The sequence below is a fragment of the Tachypleus tridentatus genome, chromosome 9 (assembly GCF_004210375.1).
Source record: "Tachypleus tridentatus isolate NWPU-2018 chromosome 9, ASM421037v1, whole genome shotgun sequence".
Classification (NCBI taxonomy): domain Eukaryota; kingdom Metazoa; phylum Arthropoda; class Merostomata; order Xiphosura; family Limulidae; genus Tachypleus; species Tachypleus tridentatus.
In genome coordinates this window covers 18,913,372-18,929,357 of record NC_134833.1, presented here as the reverse complement: position 1 = coordinate 18,929,357, position 15,986 = coordinate 18,913,372, and the positions used below count along the sequence as shown (strand labels likewise).

Sequence of the window (15,986 nt, the reverse complement as noted above, 5' to 3'; positions counted from 1 at the left end):
ATTATGATGGAGCATGCCAGGTATAGGTCCAAAATTCGAACGTCTGGAAATACCGCACCGATCATCGCCAATCATAACTCGGTAATAGTTCTATAATTAGGCAGTATTTTTAGGTGAGCGATAATTAAAACAATTGATTTTTTTCAGATAAAAAAGATAAGTTTCAAATATAAAAAAAAAACTTTAAAAAATTATTAGTGTTTCCTTAGGGGGAATATTGTGAGTGTTGAAACAGAAAAGCAAGTTATTTTCATTGATAAGTGCGTCCACAAAGAAATACTTCAATAAAATACACTTTGTGATGTGTATTTGAAAACAAATGACAACAAATATCTTAACACTGAACCATAAGGTAGCCAAATCATGCATTAATCCAGTTTGACTGGACTCCAATTATAACAGTTGTCAGTGCGTTGTTTATAATCAATTTATGTTATTTATCATAAATAACATAACTTAATATCTGACATGATCACAAACTTAAAATGTATTCAGCTGAAAGATGTTAGCAGCAGCATTTCATTGAACATTTTTTTTACTGTGCTTGGAATATTCCATTTGTATTACAGACTGTTTTTTTACTAAAACTTCTGAAAATAAATGTGCTAATTTAGTAATTATGATATAGTGATAAGGCGTAAGTTGCGATCTCCAAGTGTTATGACAGAAAGCAAAGGAAAATGTATGGTAAATATTATATCAACTACACTGCTGCATCCAGTTTTTACTTGGCTGACTGAGATAGGACGAACAGTGGCAGTTTAGATGCTGTTTGTATAATTAAATAGTATGAAAACAAATAGTGTTGTATGAACTGGAACAAGTTCATAAAATGTAATTTTATTATTTTTATGTGTGTTGTTTTAAAATCAGAGCTAAGCCCATGTAGGTAAAGGATTAATGGTATGATACTATGCAATTAATGGTCAAGATGACAATGATTTTATTAAAGCTGTGTTTCACTTTTGTTTGTCCGTATTATTTTTATTACTGGAATTTACCTTTACTTGGTAAACTATATTTGAACTGCACATAAAGCTACAGATATAGAGTTGTCAATGTTTAAGCCTAGTTCTAGAATACTGGATCAATTTTAACTTAGGCTTAAGCTGTCACTAGGAATAATTATACTAAGTACGTTGAAAATAATGTGTAAAAAAAGTGCATTGTAAGGGACGAAAAAAACCCGTCAGTAATATTATTTTTGTTACTATATGTTGATATAAAGTTACATACATATGTGTATCTGAAAAAACAACACGAGTTTCAGTGGATACTGTAACCCATTGTAAAAGGAATGGCTGTATGTTGAACATTTTCATTCCCAAATGTTTAAGATTTTTATAAATAAGGGCCAACCATCAGATCAGCTGCAGATATCCATCTTTGTCAGTTTGTGAAGGATTTACTAACGCTAGGCTTGTGGTATATTCTTTATTTCTTCTAATGTTCTATGGATTGTTTATGTTTTGGGAGGCATTTTACTGATGCATTTGAGAACCCCCTCTGCACCAACTTCTTCTTTTCTTGGTGACAAATCCCAGATATAATGGCCCTAGTGGTTGTCCTTTCCAGTCAGGGCTACTTATCCTCTTTCTGTTTGCTTATGACCCTCTTGAACTAGGCCCAGCATGGCTAGGTGGGTTAAGGTATTCGACTTGTATTCTGAGAACCATGAGTTCAAATCCCTATCTCACCAAACATGCTTGCCCTTTCAGTTGGGGGGGGGGTTGTCGATGGGTGGTGATAACTAGCTACCTTCCCTCTAGTCTTACATTAAGTTAGGGTCTGCTAGTGGGTTAAAGCATTAGACTCATAATATGAGGGTTGCAGGTTCGAATCCCCATCACAGCAAACATGCTCGCCCTTTTAGCTGTTGGGGCATTATTATGTGACAGTCAATCCCACTATTCGTTGATAAAAGAGTAGCCCAAGAGTTGGCGGTGATGACTAGCTGCCATTTCTCTAGTATTAAGCTACTAATTCTGGGACAGATAGCCCTCGTGTAGCTTTGCACAAAATTCAAAACAAACAAACTCTCTTGAGCTTCTTCTCAGAGTAGTTTCTTTAATTCAAAGCCCCTCTTACTGTTTTTTTTCTTGTCCTGCTTGGTCAGTTCAGTTGTGGGTTATGCATCTTTGTCTCTTGGCAGTTCTGGACCTCTTCCATCTTGGAAATTAATTTTACACTAGCCTTGAATGTCTAACTTTCACCATGACATTCCACACTTTTAGCTTAACATGTGACTTTTTTCTGGTTCATCGCAAGACAGTCACATTTTTCTTGTAGAGAAGTCACTTTTCTTGATACTTTTGTTGACCATCAATGCATGTTAATCCACTGGTTAATCTTTCTTGTTAAGGTCTTCTTCATCTCACTTCATTTTTATCTGGCTATTCATGAATGTTCTGTCCCAGTGGTTTCCAAGCTGTGTTTCACAGCAAGTTTTCACAAGAGTTTTGTCAAATAAATTACTATTAAGAAAATTAAAAGAAAAAACACACAGAAAATTACATTTGGCAACAGGGGTATTGTGCATATCAAGGTAAATAAATTAAGGTGTCATCAGTGAAAAACAGTTTGTAAGCCATTCTTATATCTGTTTCTAGGATTACCCCTTAGTGAGGGCCTTTGTTGACTACCTATCATCTCTTTTCTCCCTGGCCTTTTCCTTCCACCAGCTTATATGATCACTTTCAAGGCATTTCTACTCTTTTGTCTTCCTTGTTCAGTTCTTTTGGTTGAACCTCTTCTGAGTCCTAAGAACTATTATGAATCCTTCATTTGAACTTTTAGTTTTCTAATTATTGTTATATCTCTCAATGCATATTTTCTTCTTCTTGATTGTGGAAGGATGTGTCCTTGGTGTTTTTACCATAGATGCTTCCTGCATTTTTGGTCTCATGGTCTTGGGTGAATCATACCTCCATCTGCATATTGTAAGCACATCATGCCACACTTAACATACATTATGTGCTTATTCCTGGAGATATAAAGGATAGCTAAGCAGCCTTCACATTCAACCCACATTTGTAACATGCAGGAAGTTTATTTGAAAGAACCTTATGTTGGGTGAAAATTATTAATCCCTGCTTTAAATGGAGACAATCTTTTACCAAGTAATACTCTCACTAAACCCCCTTCCCCATAGTGGAAGACACACTTCTCAAGTTTTCTGTTTCTTTTCTTTCAATATATTTTCAGAAAGAGTCTCATTTCTTTTAATTTATTTTGTTACACTGATTCATCTACCATTTGATGTTAGCTATGTAGAGGTAAGTTATGTATTCTGAAGTTAACATTATCCTTACCAGAAAAGGTACTTTCCACAGAACCATCTACTGTCTCTTTGCATTTCCAGTGTGATTCCTTTGCCATGTCAAAGATCAGTTTTTGGTAAATACAAAGAGCTCTAGGAATGTACTGCACACAAAGGGGTATAGTCTAAATCTGATTGCATTGCAGACTTACATGTGTACATTATTAAGGCTCGGTGCATGTGCAAATAATTTTTTGGCAATGGCATGAAGTATTAGTTGTTTGTACAGTGGATAGTTAGGTATCTATTTGAAATACATTAACAGGTAAAGGAAAATGTTGACTCTGGCCATATCAGCCAACATTAATCCTTTTCTCATCAAATGGACATGTGTGTATCAGTATGTGAGAGCAGCCTGGTAAATATATGCTTTGGTGTGTTTGATTCTACTTGTTTCAAGTTGTAGACAGTTCCAGTATGGGGTTGACATCACTTGGTGTGGACTTGATCTCATATTTGCACTGAAAAGCAGTATAGGAGCAGTCACTCTTAAAAATGTCTTTGTAAAAGAGATTCATCTCATGATATAACTGACCCTACAAGTGATGATGTCTTCATGGGTTGTTGACACTACACCTTTATAAGTTTTAAATTTGCTGCAGACCAATAGGTTTGGTCTGTCCAAGCTTATTCTTATTGAACCATCATGGGACATTTTTGAAACTTATTTTCTACTCTCACATGCACAAGATGACAAGGTTTTGCAGGCAATAGCAGACTCTTCCTGATAAGGTGAGCTAAGCAAAAAAAGAAAAGAAAGAAAATATTATATCCTATGTCTTGTGGACACATAAGAGTGGACCAATTTTAACAGCAAGCACAGTTCATTGGGTGTAGGGCTAAAGTTATGGCATATTTTGGGGTACTTCTATCCCCATTCCTTCCCCTTACTGGCAACCTTGTATGAAGAATTGGAAATAATTCTTTTCAAGAATAAGTATAATATGTTCCATGAAACCTTCTAACATGATACAAGTTGTTGCCAAAACAAAATTACTTCTATCTTAAAGACTTGTGATAGCACATCAACATCTTTCTTCAACACTTTTGTCATGTATTTATATCCTAAAGTCAAGTATTTCAAAAATAACATCAGCCAAATGTATTTAAACATGAGAATTAATAGATAAGAATAGTTTTATCATAATATAACAGCTTCAGTAGCTTAGAAGAAACATAAGAATAAGTAAGATAACAAAAGGTCGTTCATCTCCATCTTCCAAATCATCAAATCTCAACTAAAGATACTCCTTCACATCTCTACAGATGCATGCACAAGTTTGCATTTCTGTTGTTTTATTCTAACACACTAACTCTTACAACCACTGGGGTCACTTCAGTCACATCCAGTAGTGCACTCTATAGGAAGGAGTTCAAATTAATAATGTTTTCTTTATGGTACAGAGGATGGGTATGAGTAAGGACCTAAAATATTTTGCATCAGATTTGGATGAAAATGTCTATAACTATGGTTAGGTCAACAGACAGTAGGCAAGTGCCTGGGGATTGGGGATTTGCTAAAATTACTCTTATTTTTAAAGGGGTGATAATTGTTATCCTTGAATTTATAGACCATTAATCTTACATCTGTAATGAGAAAATTTCTAGAGTGAGTGATAAAAAAGTTTTACAAAATCATTAGTGAAAGATGTTATAAAAGACAACCATCATTGGTTTACCAAAGTTTTTAATAAGATGTCACAAGATTAACACAGAAAAGTCACATTAGCGAAGGCTGGGAGGGTCTTGTTAATTGGATTGAAGAATGACTGCATGAGATAAAGCAAAAAAATGTGAATGAAATCCAATCAAAGTGGATTTTTGTTCTTGGTGGTTTACATTAGGAGTTAGTGCTTTAGTGTTTGACTTTCCTTCTTTACATCAATCAGATTGGTGAAAGCATAATTAGTAAACTTTATTGGTCACATTAAATTCTTGGTTATTTCTAGCTGTATTGAAATACTAACAAATGAGGATTTATGGTTTAATTTTTAACAATTTTTAAGTTGGCAAGTAATCATGAATTATTGTAAGTGTAATTTGGATCACTCACTAGTTTGACTGAAGATGTATGATATAATTTTATAATGTATTTATAAATATAATTAACTGAAACAGGTAATAATATCTATAGTTCCTTCCTGGTGTAGTGCAATTACTAGATGACCTAATTAGGATAATCCAAGTTGGTGTTTTATGAGGTCATGTAGTGAGAGGCACACCTTTACCGAATGGTTCATCTTCATAAAATGTTTGAATGTTTTAAAATGATTACAAAAAACATGATAAACATACTCGTAAGCAAATGGATAATATAAATAGATATTTGTTTTATATTTTAAGATTAGACAAGAAGTACAAGCAATGCATTTTTCTTTTTATCAGAGCAGTTATTGGATTTTTACCTTTCTTCAGAAATCAGCTGAGAGAATGCTGTTTATCTTTAAATAGTATTTATTTTTAAGAAAATCATTGATTCAGTAAATAACATAGATTGTTAAAGACTAAATCTTGTTAAATTTTACATACATGTTATTTCAAGTTTTAATGTTAGCAGCATTTTGTCAAAGAAGAGGAAAATTGACAATATTAAAAATAATGGAAGACTATTGTTTGTGTTTGTGTTTTTTCTTATAGAAAAGCCACATTGGGCTACATGCTGAGTCCACAGAGAGGAATCGAACCCCTGATTTTAGCATTGTAAATCTAAAGACTTACTGCTGTACCAGTGGGGGACAAGACTGTTGCTATGCTTGAATGCTCAGCTTAGAAAATGCACTTAATACATGAGGAAGGGAAAAGGCAAGTGTCTTTACCATGTTGAAAAGTGAAAGACTTGCATTAGCTTTTTGTTCTGATTAAATGTTTTTGGTGAATGCATGAAACCAGTGGCAACTTGGACATAACCTTTTCATGTACATTTTGAAGGACATTCAACTTCTTGTCCAGGAAAGGTAAAATAAGAAAGAAATATATGTTATTTAATTTTAGTAAAATATATTGAATTAGCCCTAATAATTTTCTTTTCAACATTGGTATTCTTTATATTCTTGAAATAATGTAAAACTCAACTTTTCTGTTTACTACATATGAATAGTTGGTAAGATATGTCAGACTATAGTAATATAAAGTAATATGTATCACTCTTCTGTCCAATACTAAAGTATTCAGTAAGCCAGAGCTCAGCTCAATCACACCACATACATTTTTACAGAATTAATGTTAATTTAGATTTTAAATTACATTTTGTTTAAAATAAATGTCTTATTAAATAATGTAATAAAGAACAAAAGCTACCATCCAAAAGGTCCCCCAGTGGCACAGTGGTGTATGTGCAGACTTTCTTGCAATGCTAGAATCTGAGTTTTGATACTTGTTAGAGGCAGAGCACAGATAGCCCATTGTGTAGCTTTGTGATTAATTACAAACAAACCATTCAGAAAATTATCGATCACTTTTAGTAAATAACTCACTCATAAAAGAAAGGCAGCTGCATAGAAGATATCTGTAAAGATAGGCCTACATGTATTTAAAACTATAGTACAAACTTGACACATGCTTTGGTTTGTTATAGCAAGACACTAAATTTAGTCTTAACTGAATATTTGAATTAGATAATGTATGGTGTTTGTATCATTGAATATTTGAGTTATTTTTGGCAGTTTCTTTTTGTGAACAAAATTGTAATATTATTCACAGGAAAAATTCTAAACTGCCCTCTTATGATGACACTTGACATTTTTCATGAAATTCTGTGGCTTTTCTGATACCTTTGCCATATGTGGTCACTGATTTCAAGAGCTACACTCCAAACAGCATAGACAATACAGGTTGATTTGTTATGCTCATAAATATTACACCTAATGCCACAAGAAAATGTTATTATCTTTTTCACTTTTGTTGATAACTGAATGAGTCAGAGTGAAAGTATCTATTAACCATTAAAATTCTCATATACTTGTACCAAGGACATGACATTCAGGTTGAATGATCATATTGATCAAATGTAGGGTGTGAAATAACTCTCATGGAACCACATGCAGTGTATTAACTATACAGAAATAAGATAACAAGGAGCTAGCATATGGTATTGATATATGTTAGAAAAAATCAGTGTAATAGTACTCCATAAATAAACCTTGATGAAAACAGTGTTTAACTCTATATATTACGTTTTATTGTTCTGCCACAGCCCTAAAAGTGTATAGAATTGTCAGTAGATAAGAAAGCTAGCATAAAACCTTTACGTGATGCTGGCTGGACTCTCCGACCAGCAGTTGCAGACTTGAAATACTCCTCAAACATTGTCAAGTACATCAGAGACCATGAGACAGAAATAGGTAAATATGAAAGTAAGAAAAGAAGAGACAGAACACCTAAACTCAGTGATACTGATGTTAAGTATCTTTGTTTATGTGGCCTTCAGGACAGAAGGAAGACTGTCACTGAGCATCAGATAAATAACCATACACCAAGTGACAGAAAAGTGTCCAGATCGACAGTATTAAGAAGACTCAAAGTTGCTAAAAAGTGCAGAAACTGGATTGTTGTTGATTGTTTAATGGTCTTATGGCTGGATGAGTTCAAGTTTAAAGTATTTGATTCAAAGTGTAGGTTGTACGCCTGGTGAAAGAAAGGTGAAAAATACTTACCTCAATGCATTTTACTTACCATGAAGCATGGGAGAGCCAATGTGATGGTTTGGGAATGTTTTTATACTAATGCAACAGGAGATATTTGTAAAATAGATGGAATAGTGGACCAGCACAAGTACCATAAAATACTGATCCATCGTGGTATACCCAGTGGTTTGTGTATTATTGGTAAAGAATTCTACTGTCTAGAAGATAATGACCTCAAACACTCATCCAACATATGGAGAAATTACTTATGAAAGAAGCTAAATGATGTAATGGTTCGCATCTCAACCCCATTAAGCAGATCTGGGATTTGATAGATCAGAAGCTAGACAAGTCAGAAGCTACTGTCAAAGAAACCTTATGTGAATGTATTAGAGACTTTTGGAGTAAAATCCCAAAGAACACTTGTATTAAACATGTTGTAACAATACCTGAAAGACTGTTTGTAGTTATTAATGAAAAAATGACCATAAAATATTAACTGTTTACTGAACTCAGGCATTTCCACTGAGTTTCTGTTCTACTAAATATGAAGATTGATATATGTTTGATGTTTCACCTGTGATTTACCTTACATTGTTTCACCTGTGATTTACCTTACATTGTTTTACTAGTGATTTACCTTACATTGTTTCACTAGTGATTTACCTTACATTGTTTCACCTGTGATTTACCTTACATTGTTTCACTAGTGATTTACCTTACATTGTTTCACTAGTGATTTACCTTACATTGTTTCACTGGTGATTTACCTTACATTGTTACACTAGTGACTTACCTTACATTGTTTCACCTGTGATTTACCTTACATCGTTTCACTACTGATTTACCGTACATTGGCTCACCCGTGATTAACCATACATTGGTTCACCTGTGATTTACCTTACATTATTGTTTCACCTGTGATTTACCTTACATTGTTTCACTAGTGATTTACCTTACATTATTGTTTCACCTGTGATTTACCTTACATTGTTTCACAAGTGATTTACCTTACATTGTTACACTAGTGTTTTACCTTACATTGTTACACTAGTGTTTTACCTTACATCGTTACACTAGTGATTTACCTTACATTGTTTCACCTGTGATTTACCTTCCTTTGTTGTTTGAAACTATTCTGAAATCTGATTTTTAACTTTGCCCCAGCATTTTTGCACAGTGCTGTATATCTATGTGTGTAGTCTCCCTTCATAAATTCTCCATGATGTCTACTTTTTTGTCTTGGTAAAGACGATTAATATATTATTTACAGGTAAACTCTAGAACTGTTGCCAAAACCCAGTGTTTTTTATGTTTTTGTATTCGTTATAGCTACCGTTTTGGTTTATTTATTAAATAATGAAATTCTTCAGAGTGAGTTTTAGTTACGTTCTGTTATTATTTATAAAGTTACCTTTAGGATTATTCGGGAATTTTAACTTTTGCATTTGATAATGCAAAACCAAATGCCCAATAAGATTTATTATTAAAATTAAGTGTAAAATAATAAGGCACTCAGAGTTTTTCTGTGGCATTTGGGTTGGAACCTTACAAGTCGTATTCCAAACACATGCCTTTACATCTAGAGCAGGGGTGTGCAACATTTTTCGTCGGTGGGCCATATAACCAACTTCAATCAAGCGGGGCCACTTAAAAAACAAGCTTATTCGTGTACATGCACAATAAATTAAAAAAAATTCTCAAAATGCAAGCAATAATATTTTATATTTTTGCATGAGTGATCATTTTAGTGCGACACTTGAAATTTAGAGTCCTTGCAGAGCTTGTCAATATCAGCTTTGACAGAAGTGGTTGTCACTCTTAACTGACTGGTCAAATGTTCATCAGTCAGCTGACTTCTACATTTGGTTTTGATGAGCTTCATTTTGGAGAAAAATTGCTCACAGCAGTAGGTGCTACCAAAAGGGGAGGCAATTCTTTGTGCATGACGGGACAAATTGGGAAACTTTTCACGTACACAGAGTTTGTAAAAGTCTAGCAAACTGTTTTCAGAGAATTTCCTTTTAGTGTCCATGTCAGCCTGCAGTTCAATGAGTTCCATTTGGCAATCATCAGGACTGTCTTCCACTGCCAAATCAAAAGGTTGAGCGAACAATTTCAATCTAATTTCAGTTTGTCTGAAATCTGGAAATCTGTTTGCAAACTCATCACGCAGCTTTTGTACACTGGTTCCATATTTGGTGCAATCCAGATTAGGAAATTCCAGTTTCCTGGTTGCAAGACATGTAAAATGGGTCAATATGGCTCTTCTCAACTGAACCTGGAAAAGTTCCAATTTCTTCTCAAAAGCACAAATATGCTCAAACAACTTATTCACAAGTTGACTTTTCCCTTGTAGTTTTAAGTTTAAATCAGACAGATGCTGTGTAATGTCTGTGAGGAATGCTAAGTCATTCAGCCAGTTCTCATTGCTCAAGAAGTCCACATTCTGACGTTTGCTCTCCATGAAGAACTTAATCTCCTCTCGCAGATTCCAGAATCTCTTCAAAGTAGCAGCTCTACTAAGCCAACGTACAGCAGAGAAGTACAAAACATCTGAATACTCACTGTCCAGCTCATCTAAAAAGTTTTAAATTGTCGATGATTTAATCCTCGTGTTCGAATATAATTTACGCATTGGACGACATTTTCATGACTTCTGCAAAATCCAGAACTTTGGTGCACAAGCTCTCTTGGTGAATAATGCAATGACTTACAACTACGTCTTGTGCTCCAATTGCAGTTAGAAATTTCTTGGTGAATCCATTTGTCCTACCTGTCATGGAAGGAGCACCATCTGTTGTAACACCACATAATTTATAAGGATTCAGTTCAAACTTTTCTACAACCTTAAGCACTTGTTCACAAATATCCTGTCCTGTGGTTGTGGAGGAAAGGCTTGCCATATCTAAAAACTCTTCGAAAACATCAAAGCCTGCAGCAACAGCTCTGATGAAAATGACAAGTTGGGATGTGTCATTGATATCAGTGCTTTCATCCAAAGCCAGACTGAAAGCTTCACACGAATTCAATCTCTCTTTCAAAGTTTCTTTGATGTCCTCTGAAAGATCTTTTGTCCTGCGTGAGACAGTAAAGGGAAAGGCTAGTTTGCTCCACCAAATATTTTTTCTCTGGACATGCATATTCTGTGAATATTGTTAAACAATTTTTAATAAATTCTCCATCACTGAAAGGCTTTCCCTTTTCTGCCATACATTCACAAAGCTTAAAACTCAGTTTTGTCACCAGTTCTGAATTTTACTTGAAAGTGGTAAAACACCTTGTTGCTTTTCAATGGATGTTTTAAATGTTCAATTTTGTCCTTTCGTGCCTGACCAACAATTTCATCAAACTGGGAGGAGTGCTTAGTTGCGTAATGTCGCTTAATATTGTACTCTTTCATGACTGCAATTGTAGTTTGACAGACGAGGCAGACAACACCTTGATTATGTGGGACAACAAGATATTTTGTGCACCATTCACTGTTGAATAACCTTCCCTCATCATCAATTTTTCGTTTCTTAACTGCTGACATTTTACTAGCCCTGAAATCAAAACAAAAATTATTCTCACGAAAATAGCAAAGTAGAAAAAAACATAGAATTTATTTACACATGGAACCTCTTATGGACAGAAACACATGTTTCTAAATTGGCATCCCGATCATAGCCTTCCGGTACTTAAATTAATTGAGAATAGCAAAATACAGTGTGACCTCGCCTATTCGCGGTTCGCCATTCGCGGCCCCGCATATTCGCGGGTTATGCGCGAACTGCGTTTTGTAGGTCACAGAGACTGAAAGGGCTTTTCGAGGAGATTTCTGTTGTATTTACTCAATCAAGCCGTTTTATCAATTGTCGTCTTCACCAAACAAGATTGAGTGCTATTGGCTGACTGCCTCAGCTTCCCCAACAACGCAAACGGCAAAGCACAGCCCGGTAACGCACGGTACAATTTAGTGAAATACATAACAGTATGCAATATTGCTACATTATTACTGCATCAATGAGTATAAGTATCATTAGTGTTTGGGAAGCATTTCATATAGTATATAATCGCATACATATACGTTTTAAAACTGCGTCCAATATTCGCGGTTTTTCGCTATTCGCGGGAGGGTAAAGAACGTAACCCCCGCGAATAACGAGGTCACACTGTACATAGAATCAGATGCATCTGAAAGCAAAAATTTTAATAAATTCAGTAAAGTCACAACAATATGCTAAATAATAATCAATTTACCTTCAATCTCTTGTAGTAACTGTAAAAGGTAATAAAATTTTCACCAATAATGAATGACGGACAGCAGAGGTTAGGGAAAATTGTCGCCAGCGGGCGAAGGCGAGGTTCAGGACATGACGTTGAGTCGTAGACAATAGTGCTAGTGCACGTCACCTATTCATGCCCTAAGGAGGCCGACCAATCGAATTCGGCCTGCTCCTCTCTAGCAAAGATAATTTTAAAAGTTTGTCGAGTCGAAGCCTGGGAATCCCGTAGGATCGATGCTTTTAAAAATATTCCATTTGCGTTGGATTACAGATCAGGCCACATGGTTAGATTACAACAACTAGGGCCACACTAAATGGCTTGGCGGGCCGGGTTGTGGCCCGCGGGCCGCCTGTTGCACACCCCTGATCTAGAGGAATGTAAATTAGAAATATAGAAGCGGTTTAAAAATATCTGATATTTAAAAGATGCAACGCTTCACAAGTAAAATATTTTCATAAGAAATTGTACAGCTGTAGGTTGTAATACAATAAAATTTCAAAGATATATTTTTGTGACGTCAGATGTAGATTATTTTGGAATTCTCTTAGTTGCCGTTGTAATAAACAATTAAACACAGCTACAGTATTGTTCAATAGAAACATCTGAATAAAAGATTTTTCCACGAGTTGTTTTAAACAGGTTTTGAAGCAAGAGATTAATAATAGATGGCGCGTTTTACGCTCTCTAGGGACTAGCATTATAACGTTTTTCTTCCTGAAATATAGATAATATAACTTAAATGTTTTCACGTTAACTTGTTTGTTTGTAATTAAACACAAAGCTACACAATGGGCTATCTGTTCTCTGCCCACCACTGGTATTCAAACCCGCATTTTAGCGTTGTAACTCTGCACACATACCGTTGTGCAATTGGGCGAATTAATTGTTCTACAGTTCTTTTCTAAATTATGATTTGGCCCGTGATGGCCAGGTGGTTGGGGAGCTCGACTTGTATTCTGAGGATCGCGGATTCAAATCCCCGTTACACTAAAAGTGCTCGCCCTTTCAGCCGTGGGGGCGTTATACGGTCAATCCCACTATTCGTTGGTAAAAGAGTAGCCCAAGAGTTGGCGGTGATGACTAGCTGCCTTCACTCTAGTCTCACAATGCTAAATTAGGGACGACTAACGCAGATAACCCTTGTGTAGCTTTGCGCGAAATTCAAAAAACAAATCAAAGCTCACAAGGGCTATTTACGCTAACTTTCTCTAATTTTGAAGTGATATACTAAAAAGAAGAAAGCTAGTCAACACCATCCACCGCCAACTCATGGGTTATCGTAATGGAATAGAATTATTTGACCGTCACTCAATTCACTGTCGCCTCCAAACTGCGGACCGAAATATTTGTTTTTAGTGGGAACAGGACGTGAACCATAGAATCTCGGATCCAATATGAAGTAGCGTTTTAATGAATAAGGAAATTACAATAACTGTTCAAGAATAAGGGTCCTAGTATGGTCAAGACGTTCGACTCGTAATCTGAGAGTCGCGGGTTCGAACCTCCGTCACACCAAATATTCTCCATTTCTGCCATGAGGGCATTATAATGTGACGGTTAATCCCACAATTCATTGGTAAAAGGGTAGCCCAAGAGTTGGCGATGGGTGGTAATGACAAGCTGCCTTCCCTCTAGTCTTACACTGCTAAATTAGGGACGGCTAGCCCAGATAGCCCTCGTGTAGCTTGGGGCGAAATTCAAACCAAACAGCAAATAAATAATTTGTGTTAATTCGAATATTGTTTGAATAAATTATTATTAACGAACTTTTGTACCTTATTTTTTCTTTAGTAAAATGAACATACAAGGCTAAAACTTATTCACATCACATTTTATTTTTAACGAATAACTGAAAATAGCAGCCTGGTGGTAAGATATTCGATTAGCAATCCGAGGGTTGCGGGTTCAAATTCCCGTCACACCAAACAGGCTGGTCCTTCCAACCGTGGAGGTGTTATAATATGACGGTCAATCCCATTATTTGTTGGTACAAGAGTTGGCGGTGGGTGGTGATGACTAGCTGCTTTCTCTTTAGTATTACACTGCTAAATTAGGGACGGCTAGTGGAGATAGCCGTTGTGTAACTTTGCGCGAAATTAAAAAACAAACAATAATAATACTTAAGTTTTACTTAGTATCAATTTTTATCTGAGAAATATGTCAACGAAACACTGTGTTGTGCGTAACTCTTCGTATTAAAAAGAAACAAAATTGTAGTTATGGAAACAATTACAGAAAGGTTCCAAAAACAAATCGTGTTCTTTCAAACTCAAGCACATTTCATGAATTAAAAAAAAACTAATTTATTTGGTTATTTTACGAAAAAAATCTTCTTTTCTCTCGATATATCGTTTTAAGTTTTAGTCAGAAGTTTATCATTAAATGTACTGAGGAACGAGTCGTTACGATTTATTGTTTATTTGTTTTGGAATTTCGCACACAGCTACTCGAGGGCTATCTGTGCTAGCCGTCCCTAATTTAGCAGTGTAGGACTAGAGGGAAGGTAGCTAGTTATTGCCACCCACCACCAACTCTTGGACTACTCTTTTACTAACGAATAGTAGGATTGATCGTAACATCATAACACCCCCACAGCTAAAAGGGGCGAGCATGTTTGGTGCGACGGGGATTCGAACCCGCGAGCCTTGGATTACGCGAAAAAACTACATATATCGTGCATTATAAGATCAAAGGTTAAATCCTCCGATTAGAGATGTCCGCATGTTGCGGTATTAACTGATTGCCTTCCATTTATATATATTAAGAACGGCCAGCATGGATAGTCCTCGAAATTCAACAAACAACAACAGCCTCTGATTCTGTGTCCGGAAAGCAAAATCTGCAACTTACGTATTGTTTGGCACGCAAATGTTAGGCCTATTGATATATAACACATTATTAATCATAGAAGACTACTTTTTACATTATATACACAAAACCAGGATATTTGAAGTATGAGTGAATAAGGAATTCAGTAAAACTGTTACTATAGTATGTTCATAAAATCTTTAGAAATAAATTGTGAGTTATTTTTACTTACGTACAGGACAATCCCCGAAATGTCTTACTGAATTGTCGTTTGTTTTTGGGATAAAGTCTTTCCTTTTTTTCTGGAATAAAATTCTCGTATTACGTTTCGTGTTTAATAGAATATTAATTTTCACGTAAAACTTTATTAATTTCTTTCTTCTTTAGCGATTTCATTTTTATTGTTGCATAATTTTTCTCTACTTTGCAGAAAAGTGTAAATAATGGCGTGGTCAGGTGCACTTGGCTCGTACTCTGAAGGTCGTGGGTTCGAATTCCCGTCATACCTTACATGCTTACCCTTTCAGCCGGTTGGGAGCGTTATAATGATGATAAATACCACTATTTGATGGTAAAAGTGTAACCCAAGAGTTGATGGCGATGACGGTTTTCTATAAACTGAATAGTAGTGTTTAAAAATGAGTAACGGCCTATCATGTGTTGAATATATTATTAAATTTTATGAAATGACATTGTTTAGTGATATATTTTTTAACCAGATAGTTTTGATAGTTAGATGCATAAATGTCCCACTGTTAATAAAGATGATCAGATCCGGAATTTGAAACTTCCAATATTGGTTAGCTCTTATACTTAGTGGCATTGAAAGACTGGGAATATGAATCAACTTGAGGTGCCAGGACCATCTAAAAAAAAAAACCTGTTGAAGGTCTCTGATATATCCTGGACCGAGCTTTAATTTAATTTCTCCTCGGTGTCGAACAACATATAAGTTCATGAAAAGCACC

General features: G+C 35.4%; 1 long non-coding RNA gene across 3 annotated transcripts; it reads left to right on the top strand.

The window, feature by feature from the left end:
* Window positions 1-474: 474 nt before the first annotated feature.
* Window positions 475-15,710, top strand: LOC143224803 (uncharacterized). Of its 3 annotated transcripts, none has more exons than XR_013013450.1 (3): window positions 475-687; window positions 5,957-6,273; window positions 15,449-15,710. It is a non-coding gene; the product is annotated as an uncharacterized LOC143224803 (long non-coding RNA). The 3 variants fall into 3 exon arrangements; XR_013013449.1 differs by having other exon boundaries at window positions 685-834; XR_013013451.1 differs by lacking the exon at window positions 15,449-15,710 and adding an exon at window positions 7,512-8,389 and having other exon boundaries at window positions 685-834.
* Window positions 15,711-15,986: the final 276 nt, after the last annotated feature.